This window comes from Camelus bactrianus, chromosome 31, assembly GCF_048773025.1.
Source record: "Camelus bactrianus isolate YW-2024 breed Bactrian camel chromosome 31, ASM4877302v1, whole genome shotgun sequence".
Lineage (NCBI taxonomy): Eukaryota > Metazoa > Chordata > Mammalia > Artiodactyla > Camelidae > Camelus > Camelus bactrianus.
Genome location: NC_133569.1, coordinates 25,501,309 through 25,513,317, shown reverse-complemented (window position 1 = coordinate 25,513,317; position 12,009 = coordinate 25,501,309). Strand labels below are relative to the sequence as shown.

The 12,009-nt window shown below is 51.1% G+C and overlaps 1 long non-coding RNA gene across 1 annotated transcript; it reads right to left on the bottom strand.

The window, feature by feature from the left end:
* Positions 1-827: 827 nt before the first annotated feature.
* Positions 828-11,573, bottom strand: LOC141575735 (uncharacterized). Its single transcript, XR_012503508.1, has 3 exons — positions 5,798-11,573; positions 3,191-3,341; positions 828-1,912 (listed from the first exon to the last, which is right to left on the bottom strand). It is a non-coding gene; the product is annotated as an uncharacterized LOC141575735 (long non-coding RNA).
* Positions 11,574-12,009: the final 436 nt, after the last annotated feature.

Here is a 12,009-nt window from a genome sequence, read left to right as displayed (position 1 = left end):
CTCAGGTGGGCGGCTGCCCTGAGTTTCTCTGACAACTTGGTTACACAGGGTGTAGAAATGAACGGGACATTCATTGGAGAGGGACAGGATGGGGTCATATTCCCTGATTTTCACTCCAGCTCCACCTTCCCAAAGGGAGGAGGGACTTTTGTCCTTATTTAGTCTGGATCCGAAGTGTCATGACGTCAGTACATGATGAGTTCTTCTAATCTGCAGGCAAATTTTACTATAACGAGGGCATAATGAGCAACAGGTTACATTCAGACACCGGAGATTCCTGCCTTTTCTCGCGTTTCTTTGTTGACCTCCAGGCCTATTCTTCATGGGCTGAAATTCTTATGGGCTGAGTGGTATCCTCCAAAATTCAGACACTGAAGCCCTGATCCCCAGTACCTCAGAATGTGACTGTATTTGGAGACAGTGACTTTAAAGAGGTGGTTAAGTTAAAATAAGGTCAAACGGATCATAAACTTAAGTGTAAAACTTTTAAGAAAAAACACAGGATAAAAATCTTTGGGATCCAGAACTGGGCAAAGAATTCTGACATTTGACATTAAATGTGGGTAATCCATGAAAGGAGAAATTGGCAAACTGGGTGTCATCTAAGCTAAAAAAAAAATTTGATCTATTAAAGGTCCTGTTAAGAGAATGAAAAAATAAGCTACAGACTAGGAGAAAATATTTGCAAACCACATGTCCAACCAAGGACTAGAATCTAGAAAATACAACTCAACCCACGATTAAAAAAAAATCTCATTTAGAAAATTAGGGCAGAGACATGAACAGACATTCCACAGAAGAGGACACACAGATGGCAGTTAAGTACATGAAAAGATGTTCACTTTTATTATTCATTAGGAAAATGCAGATTAAAACCACCATGAGCTATCACGACACATTTATCAAAATAAAACTGAGTGACAACACTAAATGCTGACGAAGGTGTGGAGAAACTGGGTCATTCATACATTGCTGGTGGGAATATAAAATGGTAGCGCCTCACTGAAAAACAGCTTGGCAATTTCTTATAAACCTAAACTTGCAGTTACCATGGGATCCGCAATCTTGCACTATTGGACCTTCATCCAAAGAAACAAAGACTTGTGTTCACATCAAGACCTGCACACTAATGTTTATAGCAGCGTCACGGGTAATAGCCAAGACTGGAAACAGCCCGGGTGTTCTTAAACTGTGGCATGAGTGACATGCCAGAGAATCTACTCAATGGATTTTTTTTTTTAAATGAACTGCTGACGCAAGCAACAACTTGTATGAATCTCCAGGGAATTATGCTAAACGAGAAAGCCAATCCTAAGAGGTTACATACCATATGATCCCATTGGTGTATCATTCCTGAAATGACAAAGCTACAGAAATGAAGGTGGCTGCCAGGCATTAAGGATGGCGGGGGAGGGAGGCGGCAGTGAAAGGGAGGTGGTGTGAAATTACCACACAAGGGGTCCACGTGGTGACAGAGTCAGGTGGTGCCTTTGTCACTGGTCAAGGGCTGGCTGCCTGGCACACATGAAAGCCAATACTATGGCACTGGCTTTTGAGAAAAGAAAGAGCTTTATTGCAAGGCCCACCGGCAAGGAGACAGGAGGCTCGGCTCTCAAATCTGTCTCTCCCATCCAGGTTCAGGGAGAAATTTAAGGGGTGAGGGAAATTTCAAATTTGGGAAGCTGATTGGTTAGTCTCAAATCAGTCCACGTAAGCTACTCATGCTGCTGGAAGCCAGATTCTCCTTACTGAAAAACTTCTTGGTTCGTAAAGGACTCTGATGACAATATTTCTACCCTTTGAGCTCCACAGACTGAAGATTCCTGGGGTCGCCCTGGAGACACAGGTTCCCGGCTTGCACATGCGCGGTGCTGTCTCTGTAAAACAGCTCCAGGTCTGATTTATCAACAACCTGTTTTAAGAAAGCAAAACCATGTTAAGCTGGGCGATGTTTCATGTGCTGTTTCACACTGACTGTGGTATGGGTACACAAACCTACACGTGTGATAAAACTGCATAAAACGCACACACCCCTACTCACATACACACACACAAATGAGCAGGTGCAAATCAGGAAATCTGAACACCGTCTAGGGTTTCCATCAGGGTCAGTATCCTGGCTGTGATATTACATGACAGTTTTGAAAGATGCTACCCTTGGGGAGACCGGGTAAAGGGCACACAAGATCTCTCTGTGGCATTTCTCACAATTGTATGTGAGTCTACAATTATTCTCAAAGTTAAAAGTTTAGTAATAGACTCATGTTCATAGTAGCATTATGCACAATAGCCAAAATGTGAAAGCAATCCAAGTGTCCATCGGTGGATGCATGGATAAACAAAGCATGGTCTATCTGTACAGTGGAATATTGTTCAGCCTTAAAAATGGAATAAAATCTTAAAAAACAAAAAAAAAAATAGGAATGGAATCTGACACACACTACAACATGGGTAAACCTTAAGGACATTACGCTAAATGAAATGGGCCGGTCAAGGAAGGACAAATACTGTGTGATTCCATTTATAGGAGGTTCCTAGAGGAGTCAAATTCATAAAGACAGAAAACAGAACGGCAGCTCGAGGGGCCAGGGGACTAGGAATGGGGAGTTGATGTTTAACAGGCACAGAGCATCAGTTTGGGAAGAAGAAGAAGTTCTGGAGATGGATGCTGGTGACGGTTACACAGCAATGTGAACGTGCTTAATGTCACTGAACTGTACACTTAAAAATAATTAAGATGGTAAATTTTACGTTATGTGTCTCTTACCACAATTAAAACAATTTTTTTTATGTTAGGAAAAAAAGACAACTAGCTTAAGAAAAGAAAAGCTGGAACTGACTCATTGGCTCAATTAGCTGAGACATAAGGTGTGGGTCTGGGTCCAGGCACGGCCGGCCCCAGGGCTTCTCATGGGGTCATCAAACCCGTCTCCTCCATCTCTGGGCCTGCCGTCCTCTCTGTCACATCATCTCAGGCCAGATCTCTCCATATGAGAACAAAGATGGCCAGGGGCAAGTCTAGGCTGACATTATTTATAAGTAATGACATCTGGAGAGAAGAGCTAAACCCCGTCTCTCCAAACAGTCATGTCAGTTCCTAAAAAGAAATTGACGATGCCAGCCCAGGCCTCGGGTTGCCCCCAGCGTGGGGTAAACGGGGCACATGACTGACCCCCCTGCCCAGTGTTACCGGAAAAGGACTGGGGTTCCATTTCTAGAAGGAAGGTCTGCAGGCAGGTCCACCAGCGAGCACACAAAATTCGTGACATCAAAATCGCGCTTCAATATGACAGTATCTAAGCCTCAAGAAACTTTTCCCAGCATAAGAAATCCTGGAGCATCTAGACACAAAAATAGGCGGAATTGTACAAATTTATGGAAACAATTCTCTGCTGATGACTAAATCACTAGGTCTGTGTAGTATTACAATTTAATATTTTAAAGAAAATGAGACCTTATAATCAGTGGAGCTAAAGAAGGTGGCTTGGAACTAGGAACAAAAGTTTTCTGTGCTTTGATGGCACAAATTTCTGCTGTATTTGGCAGGAAGCTTCATTTGTATTAAGAGTCCTCTTTTAGTGTTTCTAGAATTCCTCCTTGAAACAGTCCCCAGGGAGTGCCGGGCGAGGACACCGGGTACGCACCGTGTGACGCGTTTTTCATCCACTTTGCAAGCCCAACGTGTTGTGGGACAAGGCAGACTGATACCTCAGGTGGTAAAAGAATTTACCAGAAGCAAAGCAAAATGAAAGAGAAGTTTATTAGCTATGCCGCTACCAACAGCAGCGGGCAGACGGACAGAGGCGTCTGCGAGCCCCGAGGGCCGGTTGTGGAGGTCTTTTATGGGGGAGGGGTCACTGAACACAGGGGGCTGGGGGCTGTGTGATCAGCCTGTGCACAGGTTTCTGCTCGGTTGTAGGTGAGGTGAGAAAGCTGGGGTCCCTGAGGGGGCCGTGGGGTTCATGACTCCAATAAGGAGGAGACATGGCCTGAAACAAGCCATCCTGAGCTGTCGTGAGAGCAGCCGTTTCCAGGGCTACTAGTCCTGCAAAGGCAAACAGTCGTCAGAAAACGAGGCACCTTCTCTTTGGAGGGAATGCAGGTGCACATCTGAGAGCCCAGGAATGGGCGGCGGCGTGTTAGGTGGTCAGACAAGTGGGGGCACCGGGCAGACAGGTGGAGGGGAGGGAGGAGGGCCCGGAAGATGGCGCTGTGCCCGCCTGCAGTGTAAAAGGACTTCACTTCTTCTAAATGAGTGTCAGCAAAAGACTGGTTAGAACCGGACAGCCATGACTGCCAGGTAGCAGAAAGGACTTAACCAGACAGGACCCAGGGCTCATTGCATTATAATTAACGTTGCAGTTTAGGCTCCCCCAGCCCACGGGTGAGCCATTCATCAATCAAAAGACCAGCTCTGAGTGAGGGTATAAGAGAAAAGGGAGACCAAAAAAAAAAAAAAAAAAAAAAGAAGAAGAAGAAGAAGAAAAAGCTGCTTTTTCCTCCCGGGATCAGCCAGCCTCCCGTTCTTAGAGGCCTGCTTTTCCTTTTCTGAACCAATCTTCTAAAATCTTTCGCTGCACAACGCATCATCTCCCAACTGTAAACGTATCTTTCAGGTATGACAAGAACAGGGGGTCTCCCCTCTTCACCTACCAGGGTAACAGCGTGACTTGGAAGGACGCCAGGTGGCCCCATACACCGTAAGGTGCCTCTTTTGCTGAGAAAGGACTCGCAGGCATTCGCAGCACTTAGGCGTGAAGTGCAGAGGTGAAGCAGAATGGGGGCAGGGGTGGCGGCCTCTGCTGACGCGAAGGAGGTTAGAAGGAACCCCTGTGTGGCTCGCACAGCGGCCCTCCCCCATCCCGAGCCTGGAGGCAAAACCCGGGGGGAGGGGGGCCTGTAGCATCTCTGAGCGATTCTCCCTATGCATTTTCCTTGCTGTGTGCAGGCAGTGGTCCCCTGTGCCTCCCTCAGAACTCTGCCTGCAGCCTGACACCCTGAATTTACAGGGGCGCAAGTGGCTTCCTTGTCTGCAAGAGACAACAGAGCCTGCAGGGTCAGCATTCACGGCCTGACTGGGGAAGGGGGCCGCAGGACAGTGGCCCCAAGGGCAAAACATTCAATAACCATTAGATACACATACTGAAATGTCTCCCTGCAAAATGACACGTCTTCTGGGCTCTACTTTAAAATACCCCAGTAGGAAAACAATAATTAGGTAATTAACTAAATACTCCAGTGGGAGCGGGAGGGTGTGGCTCAGCATGCAGGAGGTCCTGGGTTCAATCCCCAGCGCCTCCCTTAAAGAAACAGATAAACAAAACTAATTACCTCCCCAACCCCCCAAAAAAGAAAAAATTTTTTTAATGGTTAGAATGGTAAATTTATAAAACCAACAAATAAACCTTCAGTTTTGAAAAGTGAGGGGAGTGTGAAAACAGCAGAATGCTGAGGTGGCAGTGGACACGTGGGGTTCACCACATTTTTGTCTCCACTTCTGTGTGTGTTGGAAATGCTCCGAGACACAATAAATTTTAAAAGCTGTATCACCTCTGACCTCCTGCGGTGACGTCCCCTCGCAGCCCGTGCGAGGAGGGCGCGGTCGTCGGCAAACCCGGAACCGCCCCGGGCCGGGACCGGGACCGGGACCGGGACCGCCCTCCAGGCCCCGAAGCCCCTCCCCGCCCCCCCCCCCCAGACCCCAGCCCCGGAGATCCCCGGGTGGAGGCGGGGCCCCAGGGTCGGTGCCCGCCGTCCGGCTTTTCTGATCGGCTGGTGCCATTGCTCCGCCCCCTACCGTTTCCACGTCGTCCCCCGAGGACGGGTGGCCAAACGGGGGAGGGAGACGCGCCGGCTGCGTGCGTCCTTGCTCCTTTCGCCGCGCAGCTGAGTTTCCGTCCACGCGGGGCGGCCGAGCCCGCAGCAGCGGGAGCGGGCTGTGCGGGAGGTTTGCAAACAGGGCAGGTGCGGCGGGACGCGTGGCTGAACGGGGCGGCGCCCTCCCGCCAGCCTCCTCCCGGAGGCGTCCCCGCACCGCGGTGGCCGGAGAGCCCGGACCGCCTTCCGCAGACACCCTTGCCACCGAGGCCCTGAGTCCCGCACGCAGGCGGGAGACGCGGGCGGCGGGGAGCGGGGCGGGGAGACATCTCCTGGGACGGCTCCGGGGGCGGTTCTGGAGTCGCAGAGGGTCGGTGGTGACGCTGGCGCGGGAGCGGTATCCCGTTGTGCCAGACGCCTTCTGGTTCCCCTTGGTCCCTCCCGGAATTTCTTCAAGCCACTCGTCCTCTTTTTAATGAGGAATGAATCTCTTTTCGCTTAAACCCAGTTTACTGGTGGATTTACTTTGAATAACGGTAAATGCTACAAGGCGCCCAGTTTTTGTAAGGACTGAGGGGAGAGAGGGCTGTACTCAAGGGAGAACAGGTGAAAAGCTAAACTGGAACCGAAGATCCCAGTCGAGCTCCAGAAAGCACACCTCACCCTGCCTGGCCCGTGGCCTGCCCCGATCTGGGACCCCCACTCCCGTCACTCTGGTTCTCGCCGCTGGGACCTGCGCCATCCGATCCGGTGGGTCCGCGGTCAGCTCCGTTCCGGGGCCCCCTGCAGAATCGGCTCCTTTCTCCACAGCTATGGCTCTGCTGGAACCATCCTCCTGCCCACTGTCTTCCCATCCTGTACTTCACGGGCAGTGAAGGTCATTGGCAGGGCTTGTCCTTTGCTGACAAGTGCGTCTATGTATGACCCCACCCTCATGCAGTCCTGGCCAACTTGGATCCCCTCGGGCCCAGGAGCATCTCCCAACCCCCTGGGTCCCCTCGGTCCGCATCCACTTTGTCACCTGCAGGTGTGGATCACTGAGTGTTCTTGTACGCGGACCCAGCCTCAGTCATCACTTTCTCTAAAATGCCTTCTCCCATTGAGTCGTCGCTGTTATGCTGGGCGCCCTGCACACGTGTCTGCCGTACCCCCACCACGTTGGTCTGCAACGGCCCCACCACATGCCTGTCCTCTCTGTCTGAGGGGAGGGACAGAAACCAGGGATCATTCCAGATGAAAGCAGGGTGTCAACAGATGCTTTGTAATGGAACTAAACTTACTCTTTGAATCAGGGTTTTTTCTGAGAAACAGAACCAACTGAATGTGTGTGGAGAGAGAAAGGTTTATTTTAAGGAATTGGCACACAGGAGTGTGGGGGCTGGCAAGTCTGAACTCTGCAGGGCAGGCTGGGGACCCAGGCAGAGTTGATGTTGCAGCTAGAGTCAGAATTCCTTCTTTGAGAGAGAGGGCAGTCCTTGCCCTTAAAGCCTTCAACTGATTGGACGAGGCCCACCCACATTATATAAAGTCATCAGCTTTGCTCAGAGTCTACTGATTTAAATGTTAATCTCATTTACATGCTACTTTCACAGTGATATGTGGACTGGTGTTTGACCAAACATCTCGGCACCACAGTCTAACAAAGATGACACATAAAATTAATTGCATTGATAATACATTTTGTCCAACACCTGCTAGTTGTTCAATAAGTGAGGGAGGAAGGGAAGGAGGGAGGAAGAGAGGAAGGAAAGGAGGGAGGGAGGGGGAGGGAGGCTTCACGCCCCACCCCGAGTTCGGTGTGCCAGGCTTCTGAGAAGACAACCAGGCTCCCCGATCCACCTAAACTGTGTGGTGTTAAAAAAACAATGTTCAACCCAGTGAAGGTTAAAGCTATAAATGGCTTTACTGAGTGACTCGTGAATCAGCCGGCATCCATCTAGCAAGGAGGGGCCTCCAAAGGGCCGCAGAAAGGGAAAGGCTTTTAAAGGCATGACAGGAAGTCATAAGCGGAAAAGGACGCTTGCAGGCGTGGGTGACCTACCTGCGGCGGGGAGGCGTCTTTGTGGTAGACTACCTCGCCTTCCTCAGGGACGTGGAGAGGGTCCATGTAACAGGCTGCCTCACTGGTGCCAACCAGCGGGATCCCATTCCCGAGAACGGCTGGAATGGCAGTGGGTTAGGTATTAAGCCCTGGCTCCGGGGGCCTGGCTTAGCGTAAGTGACTCCGTTTTAGGCCTGTGGTTTCCTTTTTAACAGTAGCTAGGTGAGGTTTTCTGGAAACAGGGCATTTCTTTCTTCTAGCTTTAATTCCTGGCTCTTTTTGTTTTATTTTGTTCTGAGGGGGAATTAGATTTTTATTTATTTATTCGTCTTGTTAATGGAGGTCCTGGGGATTGAACCCAGGACCCTGTGCGTGGCGCGCACTGTACCACTGAGCTATGCCTTTCCTCCCAGGTTCAATTCCTGACCTGTCTGGTGCTGGCTGAGTTGAACCGACACCTCACTGCCTCCTTCCTCTGGGATTAGCCCGGCCTCCCTGGGTTTCCCAGGAGAGTCAGGGACAGTCACTGCCTAGTTCCTGCCAGTGGACAGGACCTTATGAGAAGCAGCAGGACTAAATGTGCCTTCGTCAGGCTCCCAACCCCCACCTCAAATTTCAAACTGTAGCCCATTTTAAACCAGTATTCTCTTGCTTGCATGTCTTAGCTCTCCCAAACCAGAGCCTTGCTGACCACACGCTGGCATCTCTGAGGGCGGGCCGCGATATCTCCAGAAGGCACCCGCACCCAGGTGTATCTCCCCAAATAGTCACACATAACGTGATGTGTTATTTTAACGTACTCCAAACACTCTCTTGGAATGTAGTTTCAAACACATCGAATCACTTTCTTATGATGCAGCGAGAAAACTCAAAACACAATTTATTTGTACAGGGAACTATATTCAATATCTTGTAATAGCCTTTAATGGGGGAGACTATGGAAAGGAATGTATATGTGTGCGCATAACTGAATCACTATGCTGTGCGCCAGAAGTTAACGCAGCGTTGTAAGCCGACTGTACTTCAATCTAAAAAAATTTTGAAAGTTTAGTTGTGACAGATTCCACTAGGAAAAAATCTTGCTTAGTTTTCACTTTCTGTGACCAGTTCCTCCTCTTTTAAATATTGTTTAAAATTGTCCTCATCTGGAAACTACTATATGCCATTCATGCCATTTAACTACGTTCCTTATCCTTCTTCTAGACCGATTCTAAATTTGCTTCCTGTTTTCAGAAGGTGTCTGCAAGACAATACAGTGATGTTCCCAATGAGAGTCACACTTCATCAGCAGAACCCTTTGTTCCCCAGGATAGGAAATTTCTAAGAGGAGTCCCTACCCTGGAACACCCTGGGTGGGCACGGGCTCGGGGGAGCAGGGCTGCGGGGCTCTGAGGAAGGCGCTCCCTGAGGCTCAGGTCAAGTTCAAGTTCAGGGACCAGCCTGGAGCTCAGACTCAACAGGGTGCTTTCCCAGAAATTCTGGTACCGACGGCAGGCAGATGTTAAAGCCCGCAGCCGCACGTTCTCGGCCAGCTGAGAACATCAGCATGACTGCTGGGAGGCCGCACAAGAGCGCGCTCGCTCACCGCGCACTTCTGACAGCTCGCCCTTGACTTCGGGCACTTCTTTTCTTTACACTTGAACCTCCGGTGAGTAACAGGTCCGCTCTGCCCAGGACTGTCCCAGTTTTGAAACTGAAAGCCCCGTGTCCCTGGTACCCCCTCAGTCTCAGGTAACCTGGACAGCTGGTCACCCTACTTGAGGCCAGTGGGCATGTGACTCAAGCCCGAACTGAGACCCTCGGGAGAAGCACACCAGGTTCACAACAGGCAGAAATGAGCAATGCTGCTAGAAGCGGGGAGAATGCTGACTTGAGGAAAGGGCTACCGACTGATCGCCTGGGGTCTGCGGGGGAGACTGGTCACGTTCCAGTTCCTTCTCTGGTGCAGGTGGCGTGGAGAGTCAGTTTGTGAAGGTGCCGTGAACTGCTCCACGTGACACGTGGGCTTCTCTGTGGGCCACACGCTTTAGTACAGAGCGGCCATGAGAGAGGGGAGGTGGGGAGACGTGCCGTGTCCCTAAGGACCGCCTACGGGGTTTGCATTATATTCCATCTTTGAGACTGTTGTGCTCTGATCTTTGTCCCCTCACAGTTCATATGTTGGAGCGTTAACCCCCAGCGTCACTGTATTTGGAGATAAGGTTTCAAAGGAGGGGCTCAGAGTCAAATGAGGTCATAAGGGTGTGGCCCTAATTTGATAGGACTGGTGTCCTGAACAGAAGAGTGAGCGACACCAGGGCGCGTGTGCGCTCTCTCTGTCTCTGTCACTCTGTCTCTGTCTCTCTCTGTCTCTCTCTCTCCCCCTCCACGCGTGTGCACTGCAGAAGGACCACGTGAGGACACAGCGAGAAAGCAGCTGTCTCAGTCCAAGAAGAGCTGTGTCTTCAACACCAACCTTGCTGGCACCTTGATCTTGGACTTCAGCCTCCAGAACTGAGAGAAGTGAACATCCGTGTCTAACCCACCCGGCCTGGGGCGTTTTGTCTTGGCCGCCGAGCAGAGGCAGTGAGACCTGTCTCGAGTACCCTGCAAGAAGTCTCTCCCTCCCTCCTGGACCCCGGCGTCCCAGTCCCCGCCGCGAGGCAGCCATCATTAGCAGTACCCTGGGTACCCTTTCAGAGGCGCACTGCGCAAGGACAGAGGGTGGGACGCTGCCTGCTGCTCGGTGCGGCCCTGCCCCCCGCGGTTTTCACTTTTCTTGTGGAACTCGCTCCGTATCAATAAGGAAGAACCTCCGCTAGTCTTCTGATCGGGGGCAGAGTATACTACTCAACGAACGTACCGTCATTTATTAACCCTTTCCTCTATTAATGGACGTTTGGGTTATTTTCAATATTCCGATTCCATGTTTCAAAGGAAAACTTTTACTCACGTCAGGTCAGCTGTGTGTGCGGACACCTGAGAAGTTTGTAGGCGTGGCCTGACGAGGCCTCCTGGTCAACGTGTCAGCCATTTCAGGAGCTCTAGCAAGGGGGCCCTCCGCACACGTGGGGCCCAGGGCACTGGCAGCACCCTCCTCACGTCCTCACCCCGGCGTGCTGTCACGCTTAGTGACCTTTGCCAACATGAGAGGGGAAAGTGACCGCTCAAGACCATCAACACGCTCACCTTTTAGTTTTCTCCTCGTTTCAGCGAAATGGTGCCAAGCCCTACGTGCTGGTCAAGGGCTCCCACAGCTGAGGGCTTGCTGAGAGAGGACAGGGAGCAGCCACGTGGCACCTTGGCTGGCGGCCACAGGGCCCAAGCCATTGCGCAAAACCTTCATCGGTCAGCAGGATCTTGCATCCTGAAGCCCATTTAGGTGTGACAACAAATGTGTGTCCGCGGAGGTCAGGCGTGAACTGCCGAGGCCCAGCCCTCGCTGGGGCAGCCCCGCATGTCCCCGCCCACCGCCCGCCCGGCCCGGGGCCTCTCCGCCTCTCTGCTCTGGTCCAGCACGACTTCATCAAGGGGAGGTCGGCCCCAAAGGACTGGCCAGGCCACAGGCGTATGAGCGATGTGTTGTGTTTCTACTTCTGCTCCTTGTCACTGGCACAGCCTCGCTCATCACATTCGCATTAATTCACTCATGTGATTACTAATCCTGGAATACTGTGCCCAGTGCAGAACACTGCAGACCAGGACAGACCAGTATTACCCAGTACAGACCAGTGCTGACCAGTATCATCCAGTACAGACCAGTATTACCCAGTACAGACCAGTGCTGACCAGTATCATCCAGTGCAGACCAGTGCTGACCAGTATCATCCAGTGCAGACCAGTATTACCCAGTACAGACCAGTGCTGACCAGTATCATCCAGTGCAGACCAGTATTACCCAGTACAGACCAGTGCTGACCAGTATCATCCAGTGCAGACCAGTATTACCCAGTACAGACCAGTGCTGACCAGTATCATCCAGTGCAGACCAGTATCATCCAGTACAGACCAGTGCTGACCAGTATCATCCAGTGCAGACCAGTATCACCCAGTACAGACCAGTGCTGACCAGTATCATCCAGTGCAGACCAGTATTACCCAGTACAGACCAGTGCTGACCAGTATCATCCAGTGCAGACCAGTATCACCCAGTACAGACCAGTGCTGACCAG